General features: G+C 37.0%; 2 long non-coding RNA genes across 19 annotated transcripts in view; one reads left to right on the top strand and one right to left on the bottom strand.

Annotated features, from left to right (window-relative positions):
- The window catches only part of LOC123575231 (uncharacterized), a 36,533-nt gene extending 27,310 nt beyond the window's left edge, over window positions 1–9,223 (bottom strand). For 9 of the 18 annotated variants that reach the window (XR_010577366.1, XR_010577365.1, XR_010577369.1 and 6 more), the window contains exon 1: window positions 8,728–9,223. This is a non-coding gene — a long non-coding RNA (uncharacterized lncRNA). Of the gene's footprint in view, window positions 1–1,050; window positions 1,092–8,727 lie in introns of all 18 variants that reach the window. The other 9 variants (XR_010577376.1, XR_010577381.1, XR_010577384.1 and 6 more) reach the window with 3 other exon arrangements.
- A 519-nt stretch (window positions 9,224–9,742) lies between these two features.
- LOC135964764 (uncharacterized) lies at window positions 9,743–13,428 on the top strand. Its single transcript, XR_010577387.2, has 2 exons — window positions 9,743–11,440; window positions 13,179–13,428. It is a non-coding gene; the product is annotated as an uncharacterized lncRNA (long non-coding RNA).
- Window positions 13,429–16,846: the final 3,418 nt, after the last annotated feature.

The following is a 16,846-nucleotide window of genomic DNA, read 5'->3' as shown; positions in this document are numbered from 1 at the left end:
CTTTTAGAGAAGCTGACACTGCAAACAAATATTTAGAACTAGCTTCCCAGAACTGTCTACAGAGTGACTTGATAAGTCACTCAAGAAAATGTGGCTCGTTTGTTACCTGAGTATCAATACCTCAATTTTATTAAAAACAATACAATACAATACAATACAATACAATACAATACAATACAATACAATACGATACAATACAATCTTCCTGCTATTATCGAGTTTGGTTCCCCACCATACTTATAATTATTTCTTGATGAATTTTGAGAGTTTCTCACATATCAAGTCTTTCCTCAAGGTAATGATTTGTCACTGTTGAAGATATTGGTGTATTGAAGAAAAAAATAATTGTGGGTCAGAAGCTGAAAGTTTGTGTTCTTACATCTTGGATGTTGACTTTGTGAACACAGTCACTGACTTCTTCCAGTCTCCATTGTTCGGTGGTCAAACATGGTTAGAAGTCATTCTTTCAAGTATATATTGAGCAGGATCCAGTTAGCAGTGAGCCCCCGGAATATGAATTGTGATAACCCCCTGATTAGTATAAGGACTGGATTAGACAATGTGGCAATGTTTGTGCACTGGATCCATGAATGTAAGGTGTTATATAATTAACACACTTCTGACCCCGAAAAAAAAATAAAAAGAAAGTTCTGAAAATGTTTTGATCGTTGGCGGAGTCACCAGAGTAAATATTTGTCTTACCAAGGTGCCTGGGACTCACTGAGTATTTATCAAATGAATAAATTTACTGAGCACTGGGACTGAAGAAGAAAATCAATAGCTATACTTGGGATCTGTTGGAATATGTGAATAAATGATTAAGTAACGATATTCATTAAAATATGTATTACTGTATGTTAGGTGAGGTATCTGACATTATTTAACACCTGAACTTCATACTTTAAGAAAGCTTATACTTGAGCATTATACTGAGCATTGAGTGAGGCAGGTTGAATGGTACAGAAGAAATGTCTTAGTCCTATTTTTTGTTGCTATAGCCAAATACCACAGACTGGGTAATTATAAAGAAAAGACATGAATGTGGCTCACAGTTCTGAAGGATGGAAAGTCCAAGAGCATGGCACCAGCATCTGGCAAGGGTCATCCCATGTGGAAGGGCAGAAGTGAGCATGCAAGACACAGAGAGCAAGAGGGGTGGACTTCCTTGCATAACAACCCACTCTTGCAATACCTAGCCAACTCCAGTACCAACCTGATCTATTCATGAGTCCTCTGCCCCCACAGACCCAATTACTTCCCAACACTGCTGGATTGGGGGTTAAGTATTCAACACATGTATTTAGAGGACATATTCAAATGATAGACGGGGTCTAAACTCAAAATAATGAAAGTCAGTGGGGCGGCAGCTAATACCACTATGGTTGTTAACAAAGCCCTTTATATTTCCCTGTGATTGCCCTGGTCTAGGGAAATAAGGGTAACATCTTGGGGTTGCATGGTTATGTTTGTAGGTGTTGATGGTTGTTGTTTAAATCAGTAGACATGTCTTGGCTGGCATTAAAGCCGGGTTATGGCCCTAGGGGGCATACCAGGAGGTAAAATGGAAAAGACAGCTGGAATTGGGCTGTGTATGGGTTGGGAATGAGAAAGTCAGCTCAGGATTTCAACTTGTCTATTGCTGATCCACAGGGAAGGTAAACTGTATAATGGAAACTTAATATATTAAAACATGTAGTTTTTTTGGAATGTTTCTCTTTTAGAATTGCTTTCATGATTTCATGTACAGCCTATTTAAAAGTACTTGGAATTTTTTTTAAACATGTTTATTCATTAACATCGCACTTTTTTCCACCAAAAGAACAATTTAAAGTAGATTACTGTTCCACTTCTGAATTCTTAGGTCGATTTTTAAAAATTTTTAAATCTTGCTAGTTAATTTGTACTTTAAAACATTTAATGACCCCATCTTTATTTACATATAGTTTTCTAGTAAAAGTTTAACTTTTAAGGATGCCCTTGAATGATAATATTGCCATTAAGGCCCCATAAAGTGCTTTTAATCTTTATCTTTAAAGTACTTTCCTGAAAAGTACATTTCCTGGCACATAATATATCCTACTGGATTTCGAGTCCCTTGCCTGGCAAAACATTGGTAGGGAAAACTGCATGAACTCAAGACGTTGAGTACTTTCAATTCTCTTTATGGTGAACTCAAAACTCAAGGCAATCATTTAATGTTCTCTCCCATATTTAAATTGATTTTCTCATTGGGCCAACTTGACAGGTCTTCATGTCTTAGGGCTCAATGCTGATGTGAATTACTAAAGATAAAACTAGTAGACTGATCAAGTGGAAAAGTAGATTATAGGCTGCAGAGACTTGTCAGTTCAGAACCCAGAGGGAGGGGAAGCTTGAGCCAGAAGGCAAAAAGACCTGGGTGGTTCCTGAAACAGAAAACAGCATCCGGCACTCTTGCTTTCTAGACACATGACAGCAGATAGAAAACAACAGTTTTTATTTCTTTTTAAAGAAGTATTTTTACTACCTAAGGGCTTATCAAAACAGTCCCCAAATAAAGCAGATAGAAATATAATAACTAGGTCATTCTAACAGCTACATTCGCAAATCCAAATTGGCTCCCTAGTTGTGAAATATGCATGTTTTTAAAATTACATGGGAAAGTAATTGGCCCAGAATATGTCTTTAAGGTATTAATTTATTATTTCTTTTATGTAATGCCTTTATTTGGTTTGGGAGATTTTAATATTATTCATCCAAAGAGCATTTAAAAATGCTTCTAAAGCAAACATAACAGGATAGGAGTGTCATCTGTTCTGTGGTCCAGCACAGAAATCAGCCTTGAGCAGCTTGCCAGCCATTTCATCGAGAGTGGGGAGCAGTAAACTGAAACTCACTGCATTCTGAGCTCGGCCATCATCCTACCGGTATCTCTAGTTTTAAAATATAATCACTGGCTTTGTAAAATATGAATCAGTGATCTGAATGGCTGGATATCTAATTTAGTAAAACTACTTTGGATTTTTTTAATTTTAAAAATGCAAAACTGCCTGAGAATGTTGAAGTCCCAGCAAGAGGAGGCCAGTGCTATTTTGGGCTGTCTCTGAAGAATATCACAGAGAAAGGAGGAAGGAAAATGGAGGTAGACACATCTGGGATACTATTTTCAGGCTCCTGGATTCCAGAAAAACTCTGAAAAGCTGGAAAGGTACCAGAAGTGTGAAAGGAAATGATTTATGAGTGAAATCATGGCAGAGCTATAAGAACGACTGTTTAGGGTATATCTAAGAACTAAAAAACCAAGGAGAGCAAGAAAAGGCAGGAAAGAAATCCTGACCTGAATCAGTCCACTGGGGGGATTACACATCTTATAAGAACCAGAGCTGTAATTAGACCTTGAGGCCTGTGGATCAGATATTCTGGAGACAAAACAGCAGTCCTCTGTCCTAGCTGCACACCAGCTTCCCCTGAGAAGCTTTTAAAAAAATACCTATGCCTGGATCTCATTCCCAAAGTGCTTGTATAAGAATGAATGCAAATACCTGTATAGATTACAAGAATACTTATAAATTACACAAGAACATTTTTGTAAACGAATATTCAGGTCAAAGATTCTTTTGAATGGCAGCATGATATAATGGAAATCTTAGTTAAATGGTTAAGTATGGAAACTTTTAAATTTTAATTTGAGAAACTGTAATTAATAGTAATGAAACAATTTATGGTGGATGTTTTAACAATTATTTAAACAAAACTATGGTAGCCTTTGTACTCTGTAGATCAGTTCTCATACTTTAATGTACATAAGAATCATCTCATGAAACTTATTAAAATGCAGATTCTGATCTGGTAGGTTTGGTTGGAGTTTGGGATTCTACTTTCTTTAAAAATGTTTTTCTCTTAAATTTTTAAAAAGTTTTGACACACAATTGTACATATGTATGGGGTACAATGTGATATTTCCACACATGTGTATATTCTGCAATGGCCAAATTGGGATAATTAATATATCCACCGACTCAAAACATGTATCATTTCTTTGTAGTAAGACCTTTCAAAATCCTTTCTTCTGGCTATTTTGAAATATTCAATACATTATTGTTACTATAGTAACCCTATTGTGCAATAGGACACCAGAATGTGGATAAACCTGGAAGATATAATGTTAAGTGAAATAAGCCAGACACAGAAAGACAATACGATATGTTCTCATTCATCTGTGGAATCAAAAAAAATTGATTTCATAGAACAGCGGTTGCCAGAGATTGGGGAGGGTGAGGGAGAGGGAAATAGGGAGAGACTGGTCAGCATGTACAAAGGTACAATTAGACAGGAAATTCTGCTTTCTTAAGAAACTCTCAGGTGAGACCAAAACTGCTGGTACAGGCACACACACAGAACAGTGAAGCTGCAGAATTTTAAAAGACCTTTTCCCCATATTCTCAGACCTGGAAAACTTCCAGAAAATGAGTTCCACAATTTGGTACATTCACTTCCAATCCAGGAAGGAGGGTTGAGAAAAGGAAGATTTTTTTTAATGCATCATGAATGACTCAGCATTTACCTTAAAAATATAGAGATCATGAGGAAGGCACCTCTTAATCAAAGAAATTTCATTCCTACTATTACCAAAAACAGTCAATTCTTGCACTCCAAAATTAGGTCTTGAGTTGAAGTAAAATGTTAAATGCCATAAATAAACTATGAGCACACACAAAAAACCAGCAATTTCTTTCATGCTAGAAAAATAACTTGGGGCTGATGGGTCTGGCTGGTTTTTGCTGCACATATAGTACCTCGTCTGCAATCATTGCTAACAACAGGGGGCACGTATATGGCAAAGAAGGTAAAGATTGCGTTGAGAGGCCAGTATTCCTGACAGAGGCCAGGAAGCAAAGGTACTTGGAGTTAATATCTTTTAAAACGTTTTTGATTTTATACTATCCTCAAGGATGTTGTGCATATTCTTTGGGAAATTTGTTGTTGATTTTTTAATTTTCTTGACACAAAGTGAATTAAGCAGACAGACTCTCACCTTCCCAGTAAGAGTTAGACTCTAAGCAAGTCACTTTAAAATTTATAATTCTTTGCCAACTTTAAGTTTAGTTATAGTTTTATTTTTTCAAGTTTGAATTTTTCAAGCCTTTAAAATATCTGTGAAATATCTGGTTGTTATGCTCTCAAATGCTCATCAATTTTTGGCCCAGGGAACAGACTGAATTAAAACTCAAAATATTTCAAATCCATGGCTAATGTGCTCAGAAATAACATTAAGATGTTCTTAGAATCCAAAGGAAATAGAATAAGAGAATGAACAATGCAGAAGCAAAGAACGTTTGATAAACTGGTAGAAATTAAAGGGGGAGTAATGTTTTCTTCCTACTGGCTTTTTTTTTTTTTCCTAATTGTATTCCCAAGCAATCTGTTTAATCAAGTTTAGCCTAAAGTTGCCTGCTTACATATTTTAAGTTCAGCTTAAAGGTTTCTCTGTACATCGTGAACTATAACAAGTAGAGGTATAAACAGACTGTAGCCTACTCTTGTGCCAATCGCCAAGTTTTGGCCAATCAAATGTGGCCAACTGTTCAAACCATGTTTAAATAAGGCAAACACCCAGCTGTAACCAATCTAGCTGTTTCTGTACCTCACTTCCGTTTTCTGTATGTCCCTTTTCTTTTTCTGTCCATAAAGCTTTCACCACGTTGCTGCACTGGAATCTCTGAGCCTACTCTGATTGGGGAGGCTGCCCCCATCTGCGAATCATTCTTTGCTCAATTAAACTCTGTTAAATTTAATTCAGCTGAAGTTTTTCCTTTGACCCATCATAACCTTTCATATTTCAAAGAGAGTTATTCAAAGGATATTAGAGACTGTCTTATACTTGAAGGTTGTGCTCTTTCCAAATTTTCCTTATTAACCAGGTTTAAAAATGTCTTACTTTTTCCACATTTCTGTCTCAATTACTTTAGTCTACAAATATCTTCCAAGAAGGTCTATATGTGTGCTAGCCAATATGGCAGCCACCAGACACACGTGACTACTGAGCACTTGAAATTTGGTTTGTCAAAATCGAGGTGTGCTGTAAGTATAAAATACATACCTAATGTCTAAGACTTAGTATTAAAAAATGTAAAATACCACGTTAATAATTATTATATTGCTTTTATGTTGAAACAATGTTTTAGATGTATTGAGTTTAATAATATTAAAATTTCACTCACTTTTTTAAAAAATAGCTGCTTTTAAAATCACTTGGTTTACATTCAATTTCTATTGAACAGTGCTATTTTATAGTGAATATTTAGATCATTCATTTTGTTTTGAAATAATATTCTATTTACTAAACATCTGTTACATCCTTAAGCTTATTAGTACTTTACCTGTATTAGCTTACTTAATTTAATTGGCTCCACTTTACAAATATTGAGCTTACACAGGGCAGGTAACTTGCTCAGGTCACACCTCTAGTAAGTGTGAAGGATGGGTTCAAACCTACATCTGTCTGAATCTAAGGCCCATGCTGTCAGCCAGGGGGTTACTAAGGTGAGGCCAGTGAGGCATTCTCTTTGGGCACAAAATTTAAGGGGCCCTAAACAACTCAGCAATTAATATGTATAATATTTTGATAGAATATTTTCTAAAAATCAAATTAGCACAAAAAATTTCAGGATGAATAAAATACACATTTTAAAATAAAGCCAGAATTTGATCCTGCCCTTGCATGATGCGGCCTCGCTTGCCTCCCTTTAATCTTGGCCCTGGCCATAATTCCCCCTTGCAGCCCATTTTGTATGATTTTCCTTTCCTTTTTTTTTTTTTTTTTTTTTTTTTTTTTGAGATGGAGTCTCACTCTGTTGCCCAGGCTGGAGTGCAGTGGCCGGATCTCAGCTCACTGCAAGCTCCGCCTCCTGGGTTTACGCCATTCTCCTGCCTCAGCCTCCTGAGTAGCTGGGACTACAGGCGCCCGCCACCTCGCCCAGCTAGTTAATTTTCCTTTCAAATATACCGTCAGCTCTTGGAGATTGGGGTCTAGGCCTCACATTTCATGGCTGCTTCCAGTGGTGCCCAGACCTAGGGAAGTACTGAACACATGGAAGGTGCTGACAAATACACATGCAGTAAAAAGACTAAAAGGAAACATGCTAAAATGTGTAGAGAGGTTTTCTCTGTGTGGTAGGACCAGAGTGATTTTCACTTCACTTCACTTCACTTCACTTCATAATATATATGAAGTGAATTAAAAACAAATGTGCAATTAAAAACAAACAAAGTTTTACCGAATAAGTTCTGAATGCCATTCAAAACCATAGAGTAAGTAAGCACAACTCCCTAAGAAAGGTAATTAAAATAACAGTCTTACACAGGAAATTAAAAGTTCTTCATAGCCAAACTCAACACATCAAGTATACTGTTGGGAAATCCAAACCTACCCATCTAATTCTCATTGTTCATTATGTGACTCACAGGGTGGACCTTTTAAAACAGGCCCTTTCCGAATACCTATTGTACGGTATGGGCCTGTAATAAAGGCTAAAGGAAACTGATTATTCCTCTTTATAAGAAGTTCTCAATCAGGAGGGCCAAACAGAATCTTCTGTGGAACTTTGAAATTCTCCCTCTCCTCCCCAAATACGCACAATCTTCTATATTTTTCTATCCCCCTTTCCAGCTAAGTTGCTTGCAAAAATAATCCCTGACTCCACTGCCCTTCCCTCCTTTCCTTGTTCAATTCCCTCCCGTCCGACACCCACCCTTCTCTCTACACCGAAACTTCTTTTGTCATGGTTCACATTGACCTTATTGTGCTTCAACCTAACAGTTTACAGCCTGCATCTTTCCTAACTCCTAAGCTGCTTTGCACAGTTGACCATGGCTTCCTTTAAATACTCTTCTCTTGGCTTCCTTGATTCCATATTCTCCTGATTTTCCTTCATATTCTTGGATACTCTCTCTGAGTCCCCTTAAAGGAGGTTTCTTAATGGAAGAATCCTTGTTTCCCAGCCCTCCATAACATCTCCTCAATGGTCAGCATGTAAATAACCATTCAATTTTTAGAAACTTTAACTCCTACAATGGGTTTAGTATTGCATCCCCAGGATTCATCCCCTCCCCTAAATTCAAATCAGTTAGTCAACAGTGGCACCAATTTGGTGGTCAAATAGCCATCATCAATTATTCTGCTAAAATTATCTGGTTTCTTTGCTGCTCTTCCAATTAACCCTTGTCTATTTCATATTTACCATTGTATCCTCAGCATCTGGAGGATGCATATCAGTATGCATCGGTATGATTTTGGCAGCAAGTAATGGAAACTCCAACTCAAAATGATCTAAGCAAAATACAAATGTTATCTGTCCTATAACTGGAGGTCCAGCATCGAGTACACCAGTGATTTCCTGATGCCAGCAAGAGCTAAGATTCTTCTAGCCCCACCACTTAACTATCTTCTACGTCATCTTTATCCTAAGGTTGATGCCATTCATGACACAACAGGGATACCAGTTAGAGACACGGGAAACAACGTGTTTCCTTGTTGAGAGAATTCCTGTCCTTTTATATCTCTGTACCTCTAGTTAACACTAGATAAGCAACAACAGTAACTGAGCTAGTTATTTTATTTTTAGGGGGTGGAATGGAGGAACACCCATTTGGAGCATTTTACCCAGAAGCGAAAAACTGTTGGTATAGATAATATATAAAGCCAATCAGATTTCACGTATATAATATGAATACAGAGACAATACTTACCACGTGTAAGCAAAATATCTTTGAGATTTCCTCAGGTATGAATTTCTTTCCACTCCTTAGAGTCAAGCCCTTTCAGGAACAAGTTTACAACTTCTGCTGTAAGAAAAGTGCTTTATCTTGAAAATTTCATTTTGCTTTTCCAATCCCCAATTCCTGGGACTAACCACCCCAGAATTTCTGAGGAATAAAGATTTTTTTCTGTGTGGTTCTGTAAGTCTTGCCCTCAAACTCAGGGGGAAAAAAACTATACACACACACACACACACACACACACACACACACACACACACACATAACTTCAGAAGCACCCTGAAACTCTATTTTTTGAATGGATGGCCCTGCTAAACAACTTCAATCTCTTCTGACTGATTCAAATTGCCCAAACTTCAAACACTGACTTAAAAGCCATTAAAGGCAAGCTAGTTTCCCTTTCTCTGTGGTGTAATCCTCTTCATATTTCCTAGCTTGGCTGTCATCCTTCCTCTTGCTCTGTTTCAAATCTGGGTTTCCTTTCCCTTGGCTTATATGCTATTTTTAGCCCAATGCCTGTCCTTTGGATTTGTCAGCCACATTTATCCCGGATTAAACTCTCAGCACTGTCTCAAAGCTTTGCTTGAATGCTGCCCTGGCTGGCTCTGCTCTGAACTGTTCTGGGCTGTCAGGTTCCAGGATACTAAATTCCTCCAGTTGTCCTAAGTATGAATGCTTTCTGCATTTCCTCGTGCTCACTTTCTTCATTTTCTGTTTAATTTCTTTCTCGTAATCCATAATTATCAGTACTAGGCAGTCTAAACACTAATTTCCCCTGCATCATTCATTACAGAATAGCTTACACAAGAAGGCATTTGCATTTACATGAGACAACTTTAGCTCTCCCTGTCCAGGGGCATGGGTTCAGCTCAGGTTGGAAGAGCTGGCTCACTTCAATAGGGCTGGCCCCGTTTGCTTTACTTGAGTTAAATGAGTGTGTCTAATTGAAGATCTGGCTCACTCTGTAGACATCAATATCTGAGCCAATGATCAGTGGGATCTAACTAATTCAGGCTTGCTTCATTTATAACATCTGAAAGGACTCTTTACATACAAATCTGGGAAAACAGTAACATCAATTATTAAGGGAAAAGCAACACAATAATTTAGATCAGGGTGGCCAAACTTTTTATTTGAAGAGTCAAATAGTACATAAGTCCTCACTTTACCGTTGTTGATAGATAGGTTCTTGGAAACCGCAACTTTAAGTGCAACGACATAGAATGAAACCAATCTTGCCATAGGCTAATTCATCTAAACAAGAGTTAAATTCCTCCTGCATATTTCTGGTCACAAAAACACCACCAAACTTCTAAATAAAAACCCAAAACACTTCTAATATTAAACATTGAAATAAACATAAGCTATACATAAATTTAAGATTAATTAAAACAAATGAGTTAATTATTTACCCAATTTTTGGTGAAACACCACCAAACTTCTAAATAAAAACCCAAAACACTTCTAATATTAAACATTGAAATAAACATAAGCTATACATACATTTAAGATTAATTAAAACAAATGAGTTAATTATTTACCCAATTTTTGGTGAATCATTGAGTGATGGCAGTTGTAGTAGTCATGGGTTAAATCAAAGAATAAATATTTGCAAAGCGAAAATTGTAAGGAGTACCTCCTCCCACCACACAACTCAAAAGCAAACAAAAACCAACACAGCAGGCTCTCTGAGTGCTTCATACTGCATCTTTTATTGTTGTGCATGTGTATGATTACCATACAGTTTATGACATTTTTACTCTGTAATAATTTGTATTAATTTATTTATTTATTCATTTTCCAAACGGCTTATTCAGGGTCAGGGTGGCCGGAGCCTATCCCAGCAGCTCAGCGAGCAAGGCAGAAACCCACCCTGGACAGGATGCTATCCCATGGCAGGGGCGCTCACACACACACAAACACACTCACACCTACTGGGATAATTTAGACACCTGTCTCACATTCACATCTTTGAGTTGTGGAAGGAAACCAGAGTGCCCAGAGAAAACCCATGAAGACAATGGTAGAACATGCAAACTCCCCTTGTCTACACCTGGCTGGGAATCAATTCTTTTCTCATCAACAAACATGACATTAAATGAAACGATGTTATCTGAATACCTCCTGTAAATAATTTTGGTTTTGTGACCCTACAGTATCTGTGGCAACTACTCAACTCTGCCTCTATAGTATGAAAGCAGCCATCGTGGGTATGGCTGTGCTCCAGTAAAATTTTATTTACAAAACCATATGGTGGGCCAGATTCTGCCCTCAGGAGTAGTTGTCAGCCTCTGATGTAGATGACCAATATGCAGGTGACCAAAGTTCTTACATGTTCCCCTAGGTGGTATATGATGTGTACCAGGAGGATAAGAAGGCCTGAGTCCTGTTTGCTGGAAGGTCTCTTTATCTGATTGCAAATAATATAAAATAGTTTTATATTAAGACAAACGCAGTTATTTTATGGAATGGAATACAAGATGGCTAATTTTTGGTGTCCTCTTGACTAGATTAAGGAATATCTAGAGAGCTGGACAAGCATCACTTCTGGGTGTGTCTGTGAGGGTGTTTCCAGAGGAGATTGGCATGACTCAGTGAACCGTGTGGGGCAGATTTGCCCTCAATGTCAGCAGGCACCATCCAATCAGCTGGGAGCCTGGATAGAACAGAAGATAGAGAAGATGTGAGTCTCTCTCTCTCTCCTCACCCCCCGCCCTCCTGGAGCTGGAGTGTTCTTCTTCTGCCCTTAGACATAGGCATTCCAAGCTCTCTGGCCTTTTGACTCTAAGACATGCCAGCCGCCCCCGGGGTTCTCAGGCCATTGGCCTTGGACTGAAAATTACATCATCTGCTTCCCTGGTTCTGAGGCTTTTGAACTTGGACTGAACCATCCTACCAGTATCCCAGGATCTCCAGTTTGCAGATGGCCTGCCATGGGAATTCTCAGCCTCCATAATCCCATCAGCCAATTCTCTTAATAAATCCTCTCTCAAATAGCTATATCTACATATCTACCTCATTGATTCTGTCTCTCTGGGGAACTCTAAATAATATAAAATACAACATCTATAGGCCTTTAAGAGTGAAAATGTGCAGCTTTAAAGGGCTGTGGACTTTGTTAAGACAGGCTCTTGGGAATACATTTTTAGCTCTCCTCTGCTATTATGGGCATTTTGGTAGAAAAGTTTGAGAGCCACTGACTTAGAGATACTTATGTAACTAATTACCACATGGGAACACCAATGTGATCTCATTTAATCACAGCCCCTTCATTTCTCCGGAGATGTCAGAAACACAGCTAGTACTTTCCCATTGCATTGTTTTGAGGTTAATATGCTCAGTACTCTTCTGATATTTCATACGGGTCTCTGCCTACTAGTCACTGGGACTCTCAAACTCTGTCGTTTCCCAGAAGAAGCCAATTATTTCAGCAGAGAGTCCTGAGGTTTTATGCTATTGCTTTGCAGAAGTTGCTGCAATGGTTACATCTTTTCTGGCTCACCTCAAATTTCAACATCATAATTTCAGAGCCTCCTGCTTATCTTGTGCCCCAGTTTCAGCCATTTATTAAGCCTGCCTTGTCTTTTTGATCATCTACTTCTCTCAGGCAGGTCTTCGGAGGTCTTGTTACTCAGACACAGATGAGCAGCATGAGCATCACCTAGGAACTTGTTAGAAATGCAGGATCCCAGACCCCATCCCAGACCTACTGGGTTAGAATTTGTATTTAAACAAAATCTGCAGTGATTTATGTATACATTGAAGTATGTGAAGGCACCCTTTTCATGGCCACAATGATCTCATTGGTCACTTGTTTTGTTTCTGATTACATGGAAGCACCATTCAGTTTTCACATGCTGTGACTGTTAATTTTATGTGTCAACATGGCTGGGATATGGGGCCCACTAGTATGGTCAGACACTGGTCTAGCTTTGCTGTGAATGTATTTTATAGATGTGACTAACATTTACAACTAGTTGAATTTAAGTTGTCAGAATTGTTAGAATCAAAATGGAGTCACTTGCGTGAAAAAAAAATAGAGCTAAAGAAGGTCATGAAAGGAGAGTTCTTATGCATAAATGACTTATAATAAGAATGATCACATATGACTCTGCAAAAACCACAACCTTGCACAAAGGCCATTGCAATTTTGCACAAAAAAAACTTCTGCAAGACATATGCCCAGCAACTGCCTGTCCAACCTTGTTATTGATCCTTGTAGCAAAGATAATTATCTTGCAATAATTATGTAATCTTCCTCATTTTTCTTTTAAAAACCTTTGTCTTCCTTTACCTCCCTGAATACTCACACAGTTTACTATGGCACACATGCAGTGTGTGTCCTATTTCTGAATAGTTACAGTGTTCTATTACTGAATAAATGTTTTCTTTCAAAGAGCATCTCTCTGTTTGTTATTTAGGTTGACATAAATGTGTCCAGAAGCAGGACCTGAAGCAAAAGAATTTTAGAAGGAATCTGCGATTCTTGGAACTGGTGTGCAGTTTTCACTTGAATTCTCTGAGCTCATCACTTGCATGCCTTGTCTTTTCTGACCTGGTGAATCTTCTCTTAGGCTGAGTCTCTTTTTGATAGAGGCTTTTTGACTTTATTCAGGATTTGGTTTGGTTCTAAGGCAGGCTTCAATAAAGGAACTTGCATGCCTCTTAAAACTATGGAAGTTTTGGGCGTTTGTTTGTTTTACAAACACTTTAAAAGATTACTCTAGTTTTTATAGAATTTGCATTGTTTCTTGGGCATGACTTTTCTGGTGAATTCACATTGGTTCTGGATACCTAGTTTAATGTTTCATTTGGTCTGCATACATGGGTTGAAGTTTTTGTGAACACTCTGATTTAGGTTTAGTTACACATGCCTATAAGTAACTTGGCTCTTCTTTGCCCTAGCTTATTTCTGAAAAGCTTCTGTGAGCAAAAATAAGCATCCTAAATGATGGACACAGAATGACTAATTTAGAAAGCCAATACCTGAAACACTAGTCGAAATTCCTGACATTCTCTGGCAGGATTTATAGGATTTTCTTTGCTCTTGAGAGATTAATAAGAAAGAAAGTGAGATTCTCAAACATTAAGGCATGCCAGGTTTTCTGAGACTCCAGCTGGCTACATATGATGGTCTGTTCTCATGCACATTTTTAAACTAATGAGCAAACTTCCTTTATGTCAAGGAAAATTCAGAGCTCAATGGTCATTATTCAAACTCTCCAAGCTTGTTAAAAATCTATAACCAACCATAGAGTTAACATGTAGAGCTTTCTAAGTTCTCAATTTCTCTATTTTTTCTTCTGGCTATTTTGAATCTGCTAATTTTCAACTAGTGTTGAGATAAACTCACTGCTTATGGCACACCAGACAAGATGTTAAAAAAAAAAAGTCTTAAAGATTTTTTTAAATTAATGGCTTTACAAATTACAACAGCTCCATGGCAACCAACAACCTACACATCTTTTGGGAATTAGGTTTGTTTTACTTAACAGTTGCTTGGAGTAATAGAATAGTTAAATGAATATTTATATTCTAAAAGAAAGGAGGCTGGGTGTGGTGGCTTACACCTACAATCCCAGCACTTTGGGAGGCCAAGGTGGGCAGATCACGAGGTCAGGAGTTTGAGACCAGCCTGGCCAAAGAGATCAGACTGGCCAACATGGTGAAACCTCATCTCTACTAAAAATTAAAAAATTAGCCAGGTGTAGTGGCAGGTGCCTGTAATCCCAGCAACTCGGGAGGCTGGGGCAGGACAATTGCTTGAACCCGGAAGGTGGAAGTTGCAGTGAACTGAGATTGCTTCATTGCACTCCAGCCTGGGTGACAGAGTGAGACTTTGACTCAAAAGGAAGAAAGCCGGGAAGGAGGGAGGGAGGGAGGGAGGGAGGGAGGGAGGGAGGGAGGGAGGGACGGAGGGAGGGAGGGAAGGAAGGAAGGAAGGAAGGGAGGGAGGGAGGGAGGGAGGGAGGGAGGAAGGAGAAAGAAAGAAAGAAAGAAAGAAAGAAAGAAAGAAAGAAAGAAAGAAAGAAAGAAAGAAAGAAAGAAAGAAAGAAAGAAAGAAAGAAAGAAAGAAAGAAGAAAGAAAGAAAGAAAGAAAGAAAGAAAGAAAGAAAGAAAGAAAGAAAGAAAGAAAGAAAGAGAAAGAAAGAAAGAGAAAGAAAGAAAGAGAAAGAGAGAGAGAGGGAGGGAGGGAGGGAGGAAGGAAGGAAGGAAGGAAGGAAGGAAGGAAGGAAGGAAGGAAGGAAGGAAGGAAGGAAGGAAGGAAGATACATATCTATAACAGACTCTCAGATCAAACAGGTCAAGATATTAAACTTACAGCAATAATACAAAGTATCTCCAGCATAAAAAATTCCTTTGTTTGCCACTCAGGAGCCAGAAGAAAAGCAATTAAATAAAACTGCTAGTAGCTTTTTAAAAATACTTCTCTACTCATATTGACTATTCGAACATATTGGCAAACATGAGATAGATTTGTTATTCATTCAAGGACACTTGGAGGTTTGGATTTTCTTGTACAGTACATCCAATACTAGCTCAAATGTATGTTGAAATTTTAAACATTGAACATGTAACCCTAAACTTAATTGCAACTGAAAAAAAGGAAGAAAAAAGATAAAAGAGTTGTTTGTTTGTTTGTTTGTTTAACCCAAACTGTTTTATCCAAAATTTTGTTCCATAGCTTTCATTAGATTACCTAACAGGGCAAATAAAGTTTAGCAATATGAACAGGTTCTATTTTGTCAGAAATATAATTTGGATCCAAATGCCTTTAATCAATTGGTGTGTTAATGTTACCGTTTCACCGTCTCAAGACTAAAATTTCAAAATAAAAGCTAGGGAACCTGCTTATGTCTATATATTTGTGTTGTCTGCATGTTTTTATGTTGTGTGTAGGTGCTATTTTCTTACCAGAATATATGAAAGTGCTCTGATTAACTTAAAAGAAAAAAGTGCCTAAAGTATTTTATCAAAAATATAATAAAAAACCCAAATATTTTTAGTTAATGTGACTTAAGTAAATATTTGATAAATTATTTGATTTTAAATGTGTTGATAAAGTAAAAATAGAAATGTCTTCAGAATTGTCAGTGTACATTTTTGCCTAGATTTATTGGTCAGACAGTTTTATATTCATCTCTGATAGATGTTTTAAAGTGCCAAGGTTTGACACAAAGCTTGTAAAACTATGAATTTAGCCTAGAAACAGAATGATCTTGTTTAACATTGTTGATATAATCAAAACAGCTGCATCTTTTGAGGTACTGGGAAAATATTCATTTATTTAACTTTAAGATTTTTATTTAGGTGAACACCTAATAATCATGGGTTATGAAAATGTTTAACAGGAAAACAACTTCAAACAATTACTAGCTTTGTCTAATATCTCAGTTTTCATAAGTAATCTAGGTAAACTGTTTAAAATACAGTAGTTAAATTGAAATGGGATCAACATATATAAATAAACTTTTTATGTAATTTAAAGTCTTAATGTTATGTTAAATAAAGTGATAGATACTCATTAAATATCTAAGTCATTTTTAAATAAGATAAAATACTTGATATGTGAGAGATGGTTTATAATTTTTTGCCACCTAAGTTTTCACTAGAAACTAAGGTTACTAAGAGTTTAACATTTTAATCAATATATATAAAGTATATCAAAAGATGTGTTTTAATGAGAAAGGCATAAAAATATATTCTTTATTCAGAAAAAAAGAACAATTTTGTCTAAATTCAGAGTTTATTATAGGTTGTCTCAAAAAGTAAATTTAGGGAGGTAATAGAAACAAAATAGAAAGGAACCAGTAAGTAGGAGAGGAAAATGTAAAGACATTTGTAAGTATGGGAATGTATTTTTTGGTAAGAAAGCTTAAAAATACAATAATTTTGTATGAGATAGAAAATTGTGTAGTAAATTTTTGTTCTGGAGTAAAATGACTGGTTATTTAAGAAAAGGGAAGTATAGGGCAAAGCAGAAATTCTAAATATGTTACCAAAGGCCTATGCAGGTTGTAAAAGGTCTGTAAAGAATGAATTTATAAAAGAAATTTTTGTGATAAAGTTGGCTATTATTACAACGAAA

The sequence above is a fragment of the Macaca fascicularis genome, chromosome 8 (genome assembly GCF_037993035.2).
Source record: "Macaca fascicularis isolate 582-1 chromosome 8, T2T-MFA8v1.1".
NCBI classification, from domain to species: domain Eukaryota; kingdom Metazoa; phylum Chordata; class Mammalia; order Primates; family Cercopithecidae; genus Macaca; species Macaca fascicularis.
This window is presented reverse-complemented; position numbering and strand designations above follow the sequence as displayed.